This window comes from Balaenoptera borealis, assembly GCF_965194805.1.
Source record: "Balaenoptera borealis genome assembly, chromosome: 11".
In the NCBI taxonomy this organism is placed as follows: domain Eukaryota; kingdom Metazoa; phylum Chordata; class Mammalia; order Artiodactyla; family Balaenopteridae; genus Balaenoptera; species Balaenoptera borealis.
In genome coordinates this window covers 85,864,108-85,881,728 of record NC_138868.1, presented here as the reverse complement: position 1 = coordinate 85,881,728, position 17,621 = coordinate 85,864,108, and the positions used below count along the sequence as shown (strand labels likewise).

At 53.3% G+C, this 17,621-nt stretch overlaps 1 long non-coding RNA gene across 1 annotated transcript in view; it reads left to right on the top strand.

Annotated features, from left to right (window-relative positions):
• The window catches only part of LOC309606203, a 910,895-nt gene that overhangs the window by 529,946 nt on the left and 363,328 nt on the right, over positions 1-17,621 (top strand). The gene's annotated exons all lie outside the window — the stretch shown is intronic.

The following is a 17,621-nucleotide window of genomic DNA, read 5'->3' as shown; positions in this document are numbered from 1 at the left end:
GCCGTACGCATCTCTTCAAGAACATAAACCCTGTGTGCCCATTCGTTATACCTCACCGCCCTAAGAAACACCGAAGAGCTGTGGCTGGATGGTAGGAAACAGTGGCCGTAGTGTCCTTCGATCAATATCCCGTTCCAAAGGCCCCCCGTGGAAATCTGTTGCTTTCGAGGGCCTAGGGCATACCAAGGGCTGCCAAACACAGCTAAAGGAGGCGAAATAAGAGAAGCAGAACTTGCTCCTGAGAAACTCGTACGTACACGGAACCCAAAGCATGCCTCTTTGTGGAGACCGAGGCCTCCCCAGCTCAGATTCTGGGCCCTGGAACACAGTGCTAACCGCTGCCTTCAAGGAGAGGTAGGCAAGGAATGTTTTCAAGTCTCGCCTGCCTCTCAGGGCCTGTTCAGCTTGAGTGGAAAATAGCCACAGCCTGCCCGAACGTCCTGCCGAGCAGCGAGTTGTACTGGAGTGTAGCAAACGCTTCCAAGTTGTCTGAGGGGAAAGAGGCCATTGCTGTGGTGTGAACGGCCTTCTCTGCCACTCTCTTGGAGCACAGTGCTCTCTGGGCAGGCAGGATAGTTCCTAGAGCAGAAGCATTTGAACAGACGTCTGCCCTGGTATACTTCCTACATCCGCACATCGAGTGCATCTTTCCTACGCTCCAGGCACCAACACGGTGCACAGAACTCCTCCTGATGGCGAGACAGAAGACGCAACATTTCTTCTAGGGGGCTCGTGAGGGGCGAGGCCTCTTGAGGAGTTGGACCCTCGAATGCCGCTGAAACCACTGAGGTTGATTGCCACTTTATGTTAGCGACACATTGAGAACATTTCAGGTTCATGGAACCCCGTGCAGTGCGCCACGAGAGAAGAAAACGCAGATGCTGCCTTGACAGGGTTAGATTGAATTGCCTCTGTCCCCCCTCCGAAAACTAACTTTCCCAGAGCCAGCACAGCTTCACGTCCCGAGCAACGTTTTCTGCTGTGTGCCAGGATACATGAAAGGAAACCTGGGGACGCTGGGAGACTCTGAGCTGTACGCGGCTTGCCGAAGCTTCTAGAGCATTCAGGGGTCAGTGTGGCCCTTCTGGAGAGTGACACAGCATGTTTCCTAATGGAAACCTAGAGTTACATTTCGGGGACTTTCTGCACAACCTTCCTCAGCCGCCTAGCTGGATGTCCTTGCCCAGAAGCGGCAGTTGCCAAGGAGTTCTTTCCCAGGAGCTCGTGAGACAGCATATCATGCAGAACCGCAGAGAAGGAGACCAGCCTTTCTCCGGGTTCTCAGAGGTTCGCTTTTCTGCCTTTGAGCCTCTGAAGTCAGAGATCCAGTCAGCTCCCAATGATACTTTAGAACTGTAGTATTGAAGGTCTCTCTGCCATCAGCCCCCTGCTCAGCTCCCGTCTCCTAGGTGCATTCAGTGAAGTAGCATCCACTCTGCAGCCTCCCGCACCATGTTGTTTAGGAACGGCACATTTCCTCTTCGTAAAGAAATCTTTTCTTGCAGCCTGCCTGGCCCGAGCTCCTATTCCTTTTCCGAAGGCCGAGTTCGGCATAGCCCTGCAAAGACCCCTTCCCTCAAGGCCGGACACATCTCTGAAAGACTATACTCCATGGGTCCCCATTCATTACATCTTACCTCCCATGAAACACAAAGGAGTTGTAGCGTGATGGGAGGAAACAACGGCCTCCTTCTCCTTCTCGGAATACCCCGTTGCCCAAGGTTACGGGCCTTGTCCAGAAGCAACAGTTGCCCAGGATTTCTTTGCTTTGAGCTCGTGAGACAGCATATCATGTAGGACCGCCGAGAAGGAGACCTGCCTCTCTCTGGTTTGGAAGAGGTTAGCTTTTCTACTCAGCCTTGGAGCACAAAGACCCAGCCAATTCCCAAGGACAGTTTCGAAGGTTACTGGTGCAGGTCTCTCTGCGCTTAGCCCACCGTTCAGCTACAGTCTGTAAAGTGCATTCAGGGAAGAGCAAGAAAGTCTCCAACGCCCCGCGTCTTGTGGGGAAGGAACAGCACATTCTCTCCTCAGTGAAGACGTCCTTTCTTGCAGACTGCCAGGCTGGGACTCCTCTTCCGTCTCAGACCACCGAGTTTGGCATAGCGTTGAAATGACCCCTTCCCTCAACGCCGTAGGCATCTCTTCAAGAACATAAACCCTGTGTGCCCATTCGTTATACCTCACCGCCCTAAGAAACACCGAAGAGCTGTGGCTGGATGGTAGGAAACAGTGGCCGTAGTGTCCTTCGATCAATATCCCGTTCCAAAGGCCCCCCCGTGAAAATCTCTTGCTTTCGAGGGCCTAGGGCATTCCAAGGGCTGCCAAACACAGCTAAAGGAGGCGAAATAAGAGAAGCAGAACTTGCTCCTGAGAAACTCGTACATACACTGAACCCAAAGCATGCCTCTTCGTGGAGACCGAAGGCCTCCCCAGCTCAGATTCTGGGCCCTGGAACACAGTGCTAACCGCTGCCTTCAAGGAGAGGTAGGCAAGGAATGTTTTCAAGTCTCGCCTGCCTCTCAGGGCCTGTTCAGCTTGAGTGGAAAATAGCCACAGCCTGCCTGAACGTCCTGCCGAGCAGCGAGTTGTACTGGAGTGTAGCAAACGCTTCCAAGTTGTCTGAGGGGAAAGAGGCCATTGCTGTGGTGTGAACGGCCTTCTCTGCCACTCTTTCGGAGCACAGTGCTCTCTGGGCAGGCAGGATAGTTCCTAGAGCAGAAGCATTTGAACAGACGTCTGCCCTGGTATACTTCCTACATCCGCACATCGAGTGCATCTTTCCTACGCTCCAGGCACCAACACGGTGCACAGAACTCCTCCTGATGGCGAGACAGAAGACGCAACATTTCTTCTAGGGGGCTCGTGAGGGGCGAGGCCTCTTGAGGAGTTGGACCCTCGAATGCCGCTGAAACCACTGAGGTTGATTGCCACGTTATGTTAGCGACACACTGAGAGTATTTCAGGTTCATGGAACCCCGTGCAGTGCGCCACGAGAGAAGAAAACGCAGATGCTGCCTTGACAGGGTTAGATTGAATTGCCTCTGTCCCCCCTCCGAAAACTAACTTTCCCAGAGCCAGCACAGCTTCACGTCCCGAGCAACGTTTTCTGCTGTGTGCCAGGATACATGAAAGGAAACCTGGGGACGCTGGGAGACTCTGAGCTGTACGCGGCTTGCCAAAGCTTCTAGACCCTTCAGGGGTCAGTGTGGCCCTTGTGGAGAGTGACACAGCATGTTTCCTAATGGAAACCTAGTGTTACATTTCGGGGACTTTCTGCACAACCTTCCTCAGCCGCCTAGCTGGATGTCCTTGCCCAGAAGCGGCAGTTGCCAAGGAGTTCTTTCCCAGGAGCTCGTGAGACAGCATACCATGCAGAACCGCAGAGAAGGAGACCAGCCTTTCTCCGGGTTCTCAGAGGTTCGCTTTTCTGCCTTTGAGCCTCTGAAGTCAGAGATCCAGTCAGCTCCCAATGATACTTTAGAACTGTAGTATTGAAGGTCTCTCTGCCATCAGCCCCCTGCTCAGCTCCCGTCTCCTAGGTGCATTCAGTGAAGTAGCATCCACTCTGCAGCCTCCCGCTCCATGTTGTTTAGGAACGGCACATTTCCTCTTCGTAAAGAAATCTTTTCTTGCAGCCTGCCTGGCCCGAGCTCCTATTCCTTTTCCGAAGGCCGAGTTCGGCATAGCCCTGCAATGACCCCTTCCCTCAAGGCCGGACACATCTCTGAAAGACTATACTCCATGGGTCCCCATTCATTACATCTTACCTCCCATGAAACACAAAGGAGTTGTAGCGTGATGGGAGGAAACAACGGCCTCCTTCTCCTTCTCGGAATACCCCGTTGCCCAAGGTTACGGGCCTTGTCCAGAAGCAACAGTTGCCCAGGATTTCTTTGCTTTGAGCTCGTGAGACAGCATATCATGTAGGACCGCCGAGAAGGAGACCTGCCTCTCTCTGGTTTGGAAGAGGTTAGCTTTTCTACTCAGCCTTGGAGCACAAAGACCCAGCCAATTCCCAAGGACAGTTTCGAAGGTTACTGGTGCAGGTCTCTCTGCGCTTAGCCCACCGTTCAGCTACAGTCTGTAAAGTGCATTCAGGGAAGAGCAAGAAAGTCTCCAACGCCCCGCGTCTTGTGGGGAAGGAACAGCACATTCTCTCCTCAGTGAAGACGTCCTTTCTTGCAGACTGCCAGGCTGGGACTCCTCTTCCGTCTCAGACCACTGAGTTTGGCATAGCGTTGAAATGACACCTTCCCAAAACGCCGTAGGCATCTCTTCAAGAACATAAACCCTGTGTGCCCATTCGTTATACCTCACCGCCCTAAGAAACACCAAAGAGCTGTGGCTGGATGGTAGGAAACAGTGGCCGTAGTGTCCTTCGATCAATATCCCGTTCCAAAGGCCCCCCCGTGAAAATCTCTTGCTTTCGAGGGCCTAGGGCATTCCAAGGGCTGCCAAACACAGCTAAAGGAGGCGAAATAAGAGAAGCAGAACTTGCTCCTGAGAAACTCGTACATACACTGAACCCAAAGCATGCCTCTTCGTGGAGACCGAAGGCCTCCCCAGCTCAGATTCTGGGCCCTGGAACACAGTGCTAACCGCTGCCTTCAAGGAGAGGTAGGCAAGGAATGTTTTCAAGTCTCGCCTGCCTCTCAGGGCCTGTTCAGCTTGAGTGGAAAATAGCCACAGCCTGCCCGAACGTCCTGCCGAGCAGCGAGTTGTACTGGAGTGTAGCAAACGCTTCCAAGTTGTCTGAGGGGAAAGAGGCCATTGCTGTGGTGTGAACGGCCTTCTCTGCCACTCTTTCGGAGCACAGTGCTCTCTGGGCAGGCAGGATAGTTCCTAGAGCAGAAGCATTTGAACAGACGTCTGCCCTGGTATACTTCCTACATCCGCACATCGAGTGCATCTTTCCTACGCTCCAGGCACCAACACGGTGCACAGAACTCCTCCTGATGGCGAGACAGAAGACGCAACATTTCTTCTAGGGGGCTCGTGAGGGGCGAGGCCTCTTGAGGAGTTGGACCCTCGAATGCCGCTGAAACCACTGAGGTTGATTGCCACGTTATGTTAGCGACACACTGAGAGCATTTCAGGTTCATGGAACCCCGTGCAGTGCGCCACGAGAGAAGAAAACGCAGATGCTGCCTTGACAGGGTTAGATTGAATTGCCTCTGTCCCCCCTCCGAAAACTAACTTTCCCAGAGCCAGCACAGCTTCACGTCCCGAGCAACGTTTTCTGCTGTGTGCCAGGATACATGAAAGGAAACCTGGGGACGCTGGGAGACTCTGAGCTGTACGCGGCTTGCCAAAGCTTCTAGACCCTTCAGGGGTCAGTGTGGCCCTTCTGGAGAGTGACACAGCATGTTTCCTAATGGAAACCTAGTGTTACATTTCGGGGACTTTCTGCACAACCTTCCTCAGCCGCCTAGCTGGATGTCCTTGCCCAGAAGCGGCAGTTGCCAAGGAGTTCTTTCCCAGGAGCTCGTGAGACAGCATATCATGCAGAACCGCAGAGAAGGAGACCAGCCTTTCTCCGGGTTCTCAGAGGTTCGCTTTTCTGCCTTTGAGCCTCTGAAGTCAGAGATCCAGTCAGCTCCCAATGATACTTTAGAACTGTAGTATTGAAGGTCTCTCTGCCATCAGCCCCCTGCTCAGCTCCCGTCTCCTAGGTGCATTCAGTGAAGTAGCATCCACTCTGCAGCCTCCCGCACCATGTTGTTTAGGAACGGCACATTTCCTCTTCGTAAAGAAATCTTTTCTTGCAGCCTGCCTGGCCCGAGCTCCTATTCCTTTTCCGAAGGCCGAGTTCGGCATAGCCCTGCAATGACCCCTTCCCTCAAGGCCGGACACATCTCTGAAAGACTATACTCCATGGGTCCCCATTCATTACATCTTACCTCCCATGAAACACAAAGGAGTTGTAGCGTGATGGGAGGAAACAACGGCCTCCTTCTCCTTCTCGGAATACCCCGTTGCCCAAGGTTACGGGCCTTGTCCAGAAGCAACAGTTGCCCAGGATTTCTTTGCTTTGAGCTCGTGAGACAGCATATCATGTAGGACCGCCGAGAAGGAGACCTGCCTCTCCCTGGTTTGGAAGAGGTTAGCTTTTCTACTCAGCCTTGGAGCACAAAGACCCAGCCAATTCCCAAGGACAGTTTCGAAGGTTACTGGTGCAGGTCTCTCTGCGCTTAGCCCACCGTTCAGCTACAGTCTGTAAAGTGCATTCAGGGAAGAGCAAGAAAGTCTCCAACGCCCCGCGTCTTGTGGGGAAGGAACAGCACATTCTCTCCTCAGTGAAGACGTCCTTTCTTGCAGACTGCCAGGCTGGGACTCCTCTTCCGTCTCAGACCACCGAGTTTGGCATAGCATTGAAATGACCCCTTCCCTCAACGCCGTACGCATCTCTTCAAGAACATAAACCCTGTGTGCCCATTCGTTATACCTCACCACCCTAAGAAACACCGAAGAGCTGTGGCTGGATGGTAGGAAACAGTGGCCGTAGTGTCCTTCGATCAATATCCCGTTCCAAAGGCCCCCCGTGGAAATCTCTTGCTTTCGAGGGCCTAGGGCATACCAAGGGCTGCCAAACACAGCTAAAGGAGGCGAAATAAGAGAAGCAGAACTTGCTCCTGAGAAACTCGTACATACACGGAACCCAAAGCATGCCTCTTTGTGGAGACCGAAGGCCTCCCCAGCTCAGATTCTGGGCCCTGGAACACAGTGCTAACCGCTGCCTTCAAGGAGAGGTAGGCAAGGAATGTTTTCAAGTCTCGCCTGCCTCTCAGGGCCTGTTCAGCTTGAGTGGAAAATAGCCACAGCCTGCCCGAACGTCCTGCCGAGCAGCGAGTTGTACTGGAGTGTAGCAAACGCTTCCAAGTTGTCTGAGGGGAAAGAGGCCATTGCTGTGGTGTGAACGGCCTTCTCTGCCACTCTCTTGGAGCACAGTGCTCTCTGGGCAGGCAGGATAGTTCCTAGAGCAGAAGCATTTGAACAGACGTCTGCCCTGGTATACTTCCTACATCCGCACATCGAGTGCATCTTTCCTACGCTCCAGGCACCAACACGGTGCACAGAACTCCTCCTGATGGCGAGACAGAAGACGCAACATTTCTTCTAGGGGGCTCGTGAGGGGCGAGGCCTCTTGAGGAGTTGGACCCTCGAATGCCGCTGAAACCACTGAGGTTGATTGCCACTTTATGTTAGCGACACATTGAGAACATTTCAGGTTCATGGAACCCCGTGCAGTGCGCCACGAGAGAAGAAAACGCAGATGCTGCCTTGACAGGGTTAGATTGAATTGCCTCTGTCCCCCCTCCGAAAACTAACTTTCCCAGAGCCAGCACAGCTTCACGTCCCGAGCAACGTTTTCTGCTGTGTGCCAGGATACATGAAAGGAAACCTGGGGACGCTGGGAGACTCTGAGCTGTACGCGGCTTGCCGAAGCTTCTAGAGCATTCAGGGGTCAGTGTGGCCCTTCTGGAGAGTGACACAGCATGTTTCCTAATGGAAACCTAGAGTTACATTTCGGGGACTTTCTGCACAACCTTCCTCAGCCGCCTAGCTGGATGTCCTTGCCCAGAAGCGGCAGTTGCCAAGGAGTTCTTTCCCAGGAGCTCGTGAGACAGCATATCATGCAGAACCGCAGAGAAGGAGACCAGCCTTTCTCCGGGTTCTCAGAGGTTCGCTTTTCTGCCTTTGAGCCTCTGAACTCAGAGATCCAGTCAGCTCCCAATGATACTTTAGAACTGTAGTATTGAAGGTCTCTCTGCCATCAGCCCCCTGCTCAGCTCCCGTCTCCTAGGTGCATTCAGTGAAGTAGCATCCACTCTGCAGCCTCCCGCACCATGTTGTTTAGGAACGGCACATTTCCTCTTCGTAAAGAAATCTTTTCTTGCAGCCTGCCTGGCCCGAGCTCCTATTCCTTTTCCGAAGGCCGAGTTCGGCATAGCCCTGCAAAGACCCCTTCCCTCAAGGCCGGACACATCTCTGAAAGACTATACTCCATGGGTCCCCATTCATTACATCTTACCTCCCATGAAACACAAAGGAGTTGTAGCGTGATGGGAGGAAACAACGGCCTCCTTCTCCTTCTCGGAATACCCCGTTGCCCAAGGTTACGGGCCTTGTCCAGAAGCAACAGTTGCCCAGGATTTCTTTGCTTTGAGCTCGTGAGACAGCATATCATGTAGGACCGCCGAGAAGGAGACCTGCCTCTCTCTGGTTTGGAAGAGGTTAGCTTTTCTACTCAGCCTTGGAGCACAAAGACCCAGCCAATTCCCAAGGACAGTTTCGAAGGTTACTGGTGCAGGTCTCTCTGCGCTTAGCCCACCGTTCAGCTACAGTCTGTAAAGTGCATTCAGGGAAGAGCAAGAAAGTCTCCAACGCCCCGCGTCTTGTGGGGAAGGAACAGCACATTCTCTCCTCAGTGAAGACGTCCTTTCTTGCAGACTGCCAGGCTGGGACTCCTCTTCCGTCTCAGACCACCGAGTTTGGCATAGCGTTGAAATGACCCCTTCCCTCAACGCCGTAGGCATCTCTTCAAGAACATAAACCCTGTGTGCCCATTCGTTATACCTCACCGCCCTAAGAAACACCGAAGAGCTGTGGCTGGATGGTAGGAAACAGTGGCCGTAGTGTCCTTCGATCAATATCCCGTTCCAAAGGCCCCCCCGTGAAAATCTCTTGCTTTCGAGGGCCTAGGGCATTCCAAGGGCTGCCAAACACAGCTAAAGGAGGCGAAATAAGAGAAGCAGAACTTGCTCCTGAGAAACTCGTACATACACTGAACCCAAAGCATGCCTCTTCGTGGAGACCGAAGGCCTCCCCAGCTCAGATTCTGGGCCCTGGAACACAGTGCTAACCGCTGCCTTCAAGGAGAGGTAGGCAAGGAATGTTTTCAAGTCTCGCCTGCCTCTCAGGGCCTGTTCAGCTTGAGTGGAAAATAGCCACAGCCTGCCCGAACGTCCTGCCGAGCAGCGAGTTGTACTGGAGTGTAGCAAACGCTTCCAAGTTGTCTGAGGGGAAAGAGGCCATTGCTGTGGTGTGAACGGCCTTCTCTGCCACTCTTTCGGAGCACAGTGCTCTCTGGGCAGGCAGGATAGTTCCTAGAGCAGAAGCATTTGAACAGACGTCTGCCCTGGTATACTTCCTACATCCGCACATCGAGTGCATCTTTCCTACGCTCCAGGCACCAACACGGTGCACAGAACTCCTCCTGATGGCGAGACAGAAGACGCAACATTTCTTCTAGGGGGCTCGTGAGGGGCGAGGCCTCTTGAGGAGTTGGACCCTCGAATGCCGCTGAAACCACTGACGTTGATTGCCACGTTATGTTAGCGACACACTGAGAGTATTTCAGGTTCATGGAACCCCGTGCAGTGCGCCACGAGAGAAGAAAACGCAGATGCTGCCTTGACAGGGTTAGATTGAATTGCCTCTGTCCCCCCTCCGAAAACTAACTTTCCCAGAGCCAGCACAGCTTCACGTCCCGAGCAACGTTTTCTGCTGTGTGCCAGGATACATGAAAGGAAACCTGGGGACGCTGGGAGACTCTGAGCTGTACGCGGCTTGCCAAAGCTTCTAGACCCTTCAGGGGTCAGTGTGGCCCTTCTGGAGAGTGACACAGCATGTTTCCTAATGGAAACCTAGTGTTACATTTCGGGGACTTTCTGCACAACCTTCCTCAGCCGCCTAGCTGGATGTCCTTGCCCAGAAGCGGCAGTTGCCAAGGAGTTCTTTCCCAGGAGCTCGTGAGACAGCATATCATGCAGAACCGCAGAGAAGGAGACCAGCCTTTCTCCGGGTTCTCAGAGGTTCGCTTTTCTGCCTTTGAGCCTCTGAAGTCAGAGATCCAGTCAGCTCCCAATGATACTTTAGAACTGTAGTATTGAAGGTCTCTCTGCCATCAGCCCCCTGCTCAGCTCCCGTCTCCTAGGTGCATTCAGTGAAGTAGCATCCACTCTGCAGCCTCCCGCTCCATGTTGTTTAGGAACGGCACATTTCCTCTTCGTAAAGAAATCTTTTCTTGCAGCCTGCCTGGCCCGAGCTCCTATTCCTTTTCCGAAGGCCGAGTTCGGCATAGCCCTGCAATGACCCCTTCCCTCAAGGCCGGACACATCTCTGAAAGACTATACTCCATGGGTCCCCATTCATTACATCTTACCTCCCATGAAACACAAAGGAGTTGTAGCGTGATGGGAGGAAACAACGGCCTCCTTCTCCTTCTCGGAATACCCCGTTGCCCAAGGTTACGGGCCTTGTCCAGAAGCAACAGTTGCCCAGGATTTCTTTGCTTTGAGCTCGTGAGACAGCATATCATGTAGGACCGCCGAGAAGGAGACCTGCCTCTCTCTGGTTTGGAAGAGGTTAGCTTTTCTACTCAGCCTTGGAGCACAAAGACCCAGCCAATTCCCAAGGACAGTTTCGAAGGTTACTGGTGCAGGTCTCTCTGCGCTTAGCCCACCGTTCAGCTACAGTCTGTAAAGTGCATTCAGGGAAGAGCAAGAAAGTCTCCAACGCCCCGCGTCTTGTGGGGAAGGAACAGCACATTCTCTCCTCAGTGAAGACGTCCTTTCTTGCAGACTGCCAGGCTGGGACTCCTCTTCCGTCTCAGACCACCGAGTTTGGCATAGCGTTGAAATGACCCCTTCCCTCAACGCCGTAGGCATCTCTTCAAGAACATAAACCCTGTGTGCCCATTCGTTATACCTCACCGCCCTAAGAAACACCGAAGAGCTGTGGCTGGATGGTAGGAAACAGTGGCCGTAGTGTCCTTCGATCAATATCCCGTTCCAAAGGCCCCCCCGTGAAAATCTCTTGCTTTCGAGGGCCTAGGGCATTCCAAGGGCTGCCAAACACAGCTAAAGGAGGCGAAATAAGAGAAGCAGAACTTGCTCCTGAGAAACTCGTACATACACTGAACCCAAAGCATGCCTCTTCGTGGAGACCGAAGGCCTCCCCAGCTCAGATTCTGGGCCCTGGAACACAGTGCTAACCGCTGCCTTCAAGGAGAGGTAGGCAAGGAATGTTTTCAAGTCTCGCCTGCCTCTCAGGGCCTGTTCAGCTTGAGTGGAAAATAGCCACAGCCTGCCTGAACGTCCTGCCGAGCAGCGAGTTGTACTGGAGTGTAGCAAACGCTTCCAAGTTGTCTGAGGGGAAAGAGGCCATTGCTGTGGTGTGAACGGCCTTCTCTGCCACTCTTTCGGAGCACAGTGCTCTCTGGGCAGGCAGGATAGTTCCTAGAGCAGAAGCATTTGAACAGACGTCTGCCCTGGTATACTTCCTACATCCGCACATCGAGTGCATCTTTCCTACGCTCCAGGCACCAACACGGTGCACAGAACTCCTCCTGATGGCGAGACAGAAGACGCAACATTTCTTCTAGGGGGCTCGTGAGGGGCGAGGCCTCTTGAGGAGTTGGACCCTCGAATGCCGCTGAAACCACTGAGGTTGATTGCCACGTTATGTTAGCGACACACTGAGAGTATTTCAGGTTCATGGAACCCCGTGCAGTGCGCCACGAGAGAAGAAAACGCAGATGCTGCCTTGACAGGGTTAGATTGAATTGCCTCTGTCCCCCCTCCGAAAACTAACTTTCCCAGAGCCAGCACAGCTTCACGTCCCGAGCAACGTTTTCTGCTGTGTGCCAGGATACATGAAAGGAAACCTGGGGACGCTGGGAGACTCTGAGCTGTACGCGGCTTGCCAAAGCTTCTAGACCCTTCAGGGGTCAGTGTGGCCCTTCTGGAGAGTGACACAGCATGTTTCCTAATGGAAACCTAGTGTTACATTTCGGGGACTTTCTGCACAACCTTCCTCAGCCGCCTAGCTGGATGTCCTTGCCCAGAAGCGGCAGTTGCCAAGGAGTTCTTTCCCAGGAGCTCGTGAGACAGCATACCATGCAGAACCGCAGAGAAGGAGACCAGCCTTTCTCCGGGTTCTCAGAGGTTCGCTTTTCTGCCTTTGAGCCTCTGAAGTCAGAGATCCAGTCAGCTCCCAATGATACTTTAGAACTGTAGTATTGAAGGTCTCTCTGCCATCAGCCCCCTGCTCAGCTCCCGTCTCCTAGGTGCATTCAGTGAAGTAGCATCCACTCTGCAGCCTCCCGCTCCATGTTGTTTAGGAACGGCACATTTCCTCTTCGTAAAGAAATCTTTTCTTGCAGCCTGCCTGGCCCGAGCTCCTATTCCTTTTCCGAAGGCCGAGTTCGGCATAGCCCTGCAATGACCCCTTCCCTCAAGGCCGGACACATCTCTGAAAGACTATACTCCATGGGTCCCCATTCATTACATCTTACCTCCCATGAAACACAAAGGAGTTGTAGCGTGATGGGAGGAAACAACGGCCTCCTTCTCCTTCTCGGAATACCCCGTTGCCCAAGGTTACGGGCCTTGTCCAGAAGCAACAGTTGCCCAGGATTTCTTTGCTTTGAGCTCGTGAGACAGCATATCATGTAGGACCGCCGAGAAGGAGACCTGCCTCTCTCTGGTTTGGAAGAGGTTAGCTTTTCTACTCAGCCTTGGAGCACAAAGACCCAGCCAATTCCCAAGGACAGTTTCGAAGGTTACTGGTGCAGGTCTCTCTGCGCTTAGCCCACCGTTCAGCTACAGTCTGTAAAGTGCATTCAGGGAAGAGCAAGAAAGTCTCCAACGCCCCGCGTCTTGTGGGGAAGGAACAGCACATTCTCTCCTCAGTGAAGACGTCCTTTCTTGCAGACTGCCAGGCTGGGACTCCTCTTCCGTCTCAGACCACTGAGTTTGGCATAGCGTTGAAATGACACCTTCCCAAAACGCCGTAGGCATCTCTTCAAGAACATAAACCCTGTGTGCCCATTCGTTATACCTCACCGCCCTAAGAAACACCGAAGAGCTGTGGCTGGATGGTAGGAAACAGTGGCCGTAGTGTCCTTCGATCAATATCCCGTTCCAAAGGCCCCCCCGTGAAAATCTCTTGCTTTCGAGGGCCTAGGGCATTCCAAGGGCTGCCAAACACAGCTAAAGGAGGCGAAATAAGAGAAGCAGAACTTGCTCCTGAGAAACTCGTACATACACTGAACCCAAAGCATGCCTCTTCGTGGAGACCGAAGGCCTCCCCAGCTCAGATTCTGGGCCCTGGAACACAGTGCTAACCGCTGCCTTCAAGGAGAGGTAGGCAAGGAATGTTTTCAAGTCTCGCCTGCCTCTCAGGGCCTGTTCAGCTTGAGTGGAAAATAGCCACAGCCTGCCCGAACGTCCTGCCGAGCAGCGAGTTGTACTGGAGTGTAGCAAACGCTTCCAAGTTGTCTGAGGGGAAAGAGGCCATTGCTGTGGTGTGAACGGCCTTCTCTGCCACTCTTTCGGAGCACAGTGCTCTCTGGGCAGGCAGGATAGTTCCTAGAGCAGAAGCATTTGAACAGACGTCTGCCCTGGTATACTTCCTACATCCGCACATCGAGTGCATCTTTCCTACGCTCCAGGCACCAACACGGTGCACAGAACTCCTCCTGATGGCGAGACAGAAGACGCAACATTTCTTCTAGGGGGCTCGTGAGGGGCGAGGCCTCTTGAGGAGTTGGACCCTCGAATGCCGCTGAAACCACTGAGGTTGATTGCCACGTTATGTTAGCGACACACTGAGAGCATTTCAGGTTCATGGAACCCCGTGCAGTGCGCCACGAGAGAAGAAAACGCAGATGCTGCCTTGACAGGGTTAGATTGAATTGCCTCTGTCCCCCCTCCGAAAACTAACTTTCCCAGAGCCAGCACAGCTTCACGTCCCGAGCAACGTTTTCTGCTGTGTGCCAGGATACATGAAAGGAAACCTGGGGACGCTGGGAGACTCTGAGCTGTACGCGGCTTGCCAAAGCTTCTAGACCCTTCAGGGGTCAGTGTGGCCCTTCTGGAGAGTGACACAGCATGTTTCCTAATGGAAACCTAGTGTTACATTTCGGGGACTTTCTGCACAACCTTCCTCAGCCGCCTAGCTGGATGTCCTTGCCCAGAAGCGGCAGTTGCCAAGGAGTTCTTTCCCAGGAGCTCGTGAGACAGCATATCATGCAGAACCGCAGAGAAGGAGACCAGCCTTTCTCCGGGTTCTCAGAGGTTCGCTTTTCTGCCTTTGAGCCTCTGAACTCAGAGATCCAGTCAGCTCCCAATGATACTTTAGAACTGTAGTATTGAAGGTCTCTCTGCCATCAGCCCCCTGCTCAGCTCCCGTCTCCTAGGTGCATTCAGTGAAGTAGCATCCACTCTGCAGCCTCCCGCACCATGTTGTTTAGGAACGGCACATTTCCTCTTCGTAAAGAAATCTTTTCTTGCAGCCTGCCTGGCCCGAGCTCCTATTCCTTTTCCGAAGGCCGAGTTCGGCATAGCCCTGCAATGACCCCTTCCCTCAAGGCCGGACACATCTCTGAAAGACTATACTCCATGGGTCCCCATTCATTACATCTTACCTCCCATGAAACACAAAGGAGTTGTAGCGTGATGGGAGGAAACAACGGCCTCCTTCTCCTTCTCGGAATACCCCGTTGCCCAAGGTTACGGGCCTTGTCCAGAAGCAACAGTTGCCCAGGATTTCTTTGCTTTGAGCTCGTGAGACAGCATATCATGTAGGACCGCCGAGAAGGAGACCTGCCTCTCTCTGGTTTGGAAGAGGTTAGCTTTTCTACTCAGCCTTGGAGCACAAAGACCCAGCCAATTCCCAAGGACAGTTTCGAAGGTTACTGGTGCAGGTCTCTCTGCGCTTAGCCCACCGTTCAGCTACAGTCTGTAAAGTGCATTCAGGGAAGAGCAAGAAAGTCTCCAACGCCCCGCGTCTTGTGGGGAAGGAACAGCACATTCTCTCCTCAGTGAAGACGTCCTTTCTTGCAGACTGCCAGGCTGGGACTCCTCTTCCGTCTCAGACCACCGAGTTTGGCATAGCGTTGAAATGACACCTTCCCTCAACGCCGTAGGCATCTCTTCAAGAACATAAACCCTGTGTGCCCATTCGTTATACCTCACCGCCCTAAGAAACACCGAAGAGCTGTGGCTGGATGGTAGGAAACAGTGGCCGTAGTGTCCTTCGATCAATATCCCGTTCCAAAGGCCCCCCGTGAAAATCTCTTGCTTTCGAGGGCCTAGGGCATACCAAGGGCTGCCAAACACAGCTAAAGGAGGCGAAATAAGAGAAGCAGAACTTGCTCCTGAGAAACTCGTACATACACTGAACCCAAAGCATGCCTCTTCGTGGAGACCGAAGGCCTCCCCAGCTCAGATTCTGGGCCCTGGAACACAATGCTAACCGCTGCCTTCAAGGAGAGGTAGGCAAGGAATGTTTTCAAGTCTCGCCTGCCTCTCAGGGCCTGTTCAGCTTGAGTGGAAAATAGCCACAGCCTGCCCGAACGTCCTGCCGAGCAGCGAGTTGTACTGGAGTGTAGCAAACGCTTCCAAGTTGTCTGAGGGGAAAGAGGCCATTGCTGTGGTGTGAACGGCCTTCTCTGCCACTCTTTCGGAGCACAGTGCTCTCTGGGCAGGCAGGATAGTTCCTAGAGCAGAAGCATTTGAACAGACGTCTGCCCTGGTATACTTCCTACATCCGCACATCGAGTGCATCTTTCCTACGCTCCAGGCACCAACACGGTGCACAGAACTCCTCCTGATGGCGAGACAGAAGACGCAACATTTCTTCTAGGGGGCTCGTGAGGGGCGAGGCCTCTTGAGGAGTTGGACCCTCGAATGCCGCTGAAACCACTGAGGTTGATTGCCACGTTATGTTAGCGACACACTGAGAGCATTTCAGGTTCATGGAACCCCGTGCAGTGCGCCACGAGAGAAGAAAACGCAGATGCTGCCTTGACAGGGTTAGATTGAATTGCCTCTGTCCCCCCTCCGAAAACTAACTTTCCCAGAGCCAGCACAGCTTCACGTCCCGAGCAACGTTTTCTGCTGTGTGCCAGGATACATGAAAGGAAACCTGGGGACGCTGGGAGACTCTGAGCTGTACGCGGCTTGCCGAAGCTTCTAGAGCATTCAGGGGTCAGTGTGGCCCTTCTGGAGAGTGACACAGCATGTTTCCTAATGGAAACCTAGAGTTACATTTCGGGGACTTTCTGCACAACCTTCCTCAGCCGCCTAGCTGGATGTCCTTGCCCAGAAGCGGCAGTTGCCAAGGAGTTCTTTCCCAGGAGCTCGTGAGACAGCATATCATGCAGAACCGCAGAGAAGGAGACCAGCCTTTCTCCGGGTTCTCAGAGGTTCGCTTTTCTGCCTTTGAGCCTCTGAACTCAGAGATCCAGTCAGCTCCCAATGATACTTTAGAACTGTAGTATTGAAGGTCTCTCTGCCATCAGCCCCCTGCTCAGCTCCCGTCTCCTAGGTGCATTCAGTGAAGTAGCATCCACTCTGCAGCCTCCCGCACCATGTTGTTTAGGAACGGCACATTTCCTCTTCGTAAAGAAATCTTTTCTTGCAGCCTGCCTGGCCCGAGCTCCTATTCCTTTTCCGAAGGCCGAGTTCGGCATAGCCCTGCAAAGACCCCTTCCCTCAAGGCCGGACACATCTCTGAAAGACTATACTCCATGGGTCCCCATTCATTACATCTTACCTCCCATGAAACACAAAGGAGTTGTAGCGTGATGGGAGGAAACAACGGCCTCCTTCTCCTTCTCGGAATACCCCGTTGCCCAAGGTTACGGGCCTTGTCCAGAAGCAACAGTTGCCCAGGATTTCTTTGCTTTGAGCTCGTGAGACAGCATATCATGTAGGACCGCCGAGAAGGAGACCTGCCTCTCTCTGGTTTGGAAGAGGTTAGCTTTTCTACTCAGCCTTGGAGCACAAAGACCCAGCCAATTCCCAAGGACAGTTTCGAAGGTTACTGGTGCAGGTCTCTCTGCGCTTAGCCCACCGTTCAGCTACAGTCTGTAAAGTGCATTCAGGGAAGAGCAAGAAAGTCTCCAACGCCCCGCGTCTTGTGGGGAAGGAACAGCACATTCTCTCCTCAGTGAAGACGTCCTTTCTTGCAGACTGCCAGGCTGGGACTCCTCTTCCGTCTCAGACCACCGAGTTTGGCATAGCGTTGAAATGACCCCTTCCCTCAACGCCGTAGGCATCTCTTCAAGAACATAAACCCTGTGTGCCCATTCGTTATACCTCACCGCCCTAAGAAACACCGAAGAGCTGTGGCTGGATGGTAGGAAACAGTGGCCGTAGTGTCCTTCGATCAATATCCCGTTCCAAAGGCCCCCCCGTGAAAATCTCTTGCTTTCGAGGGCCTAGGGCATTCCAAGGGCTGCCAAACACAGCTAAAGGAGGCGAAATAAGAGAAGCAGAACTTGCTCCTGAGAAACTCGTACATACACTGAACCCAAAGCATGCCTCTTCGTGGAGACCGAAGGCCTCCCCAGCTCAGATTCTGGGCCCTGGAACACAGTGCTAACCGCTGCCTTCAAGGAGAGGTAGGCAAGGAATGTTTTCAAGTCTCGCCTGCCTCTCAGGGCCTGTTCAGCTTGAGTGGAAAATAGCCACAGCCTGCCCGAACGTCCTGCCGAGCAGCGAGTTGTACTGGAGTGTAGCAAACGCTTCCAAGTTGTCTGAGGGGAAAGAGGCCATTGCTGTGGTGTGAACGGCCTTCTCTGCCACTCTTTCGGAGCACAGTGCTCT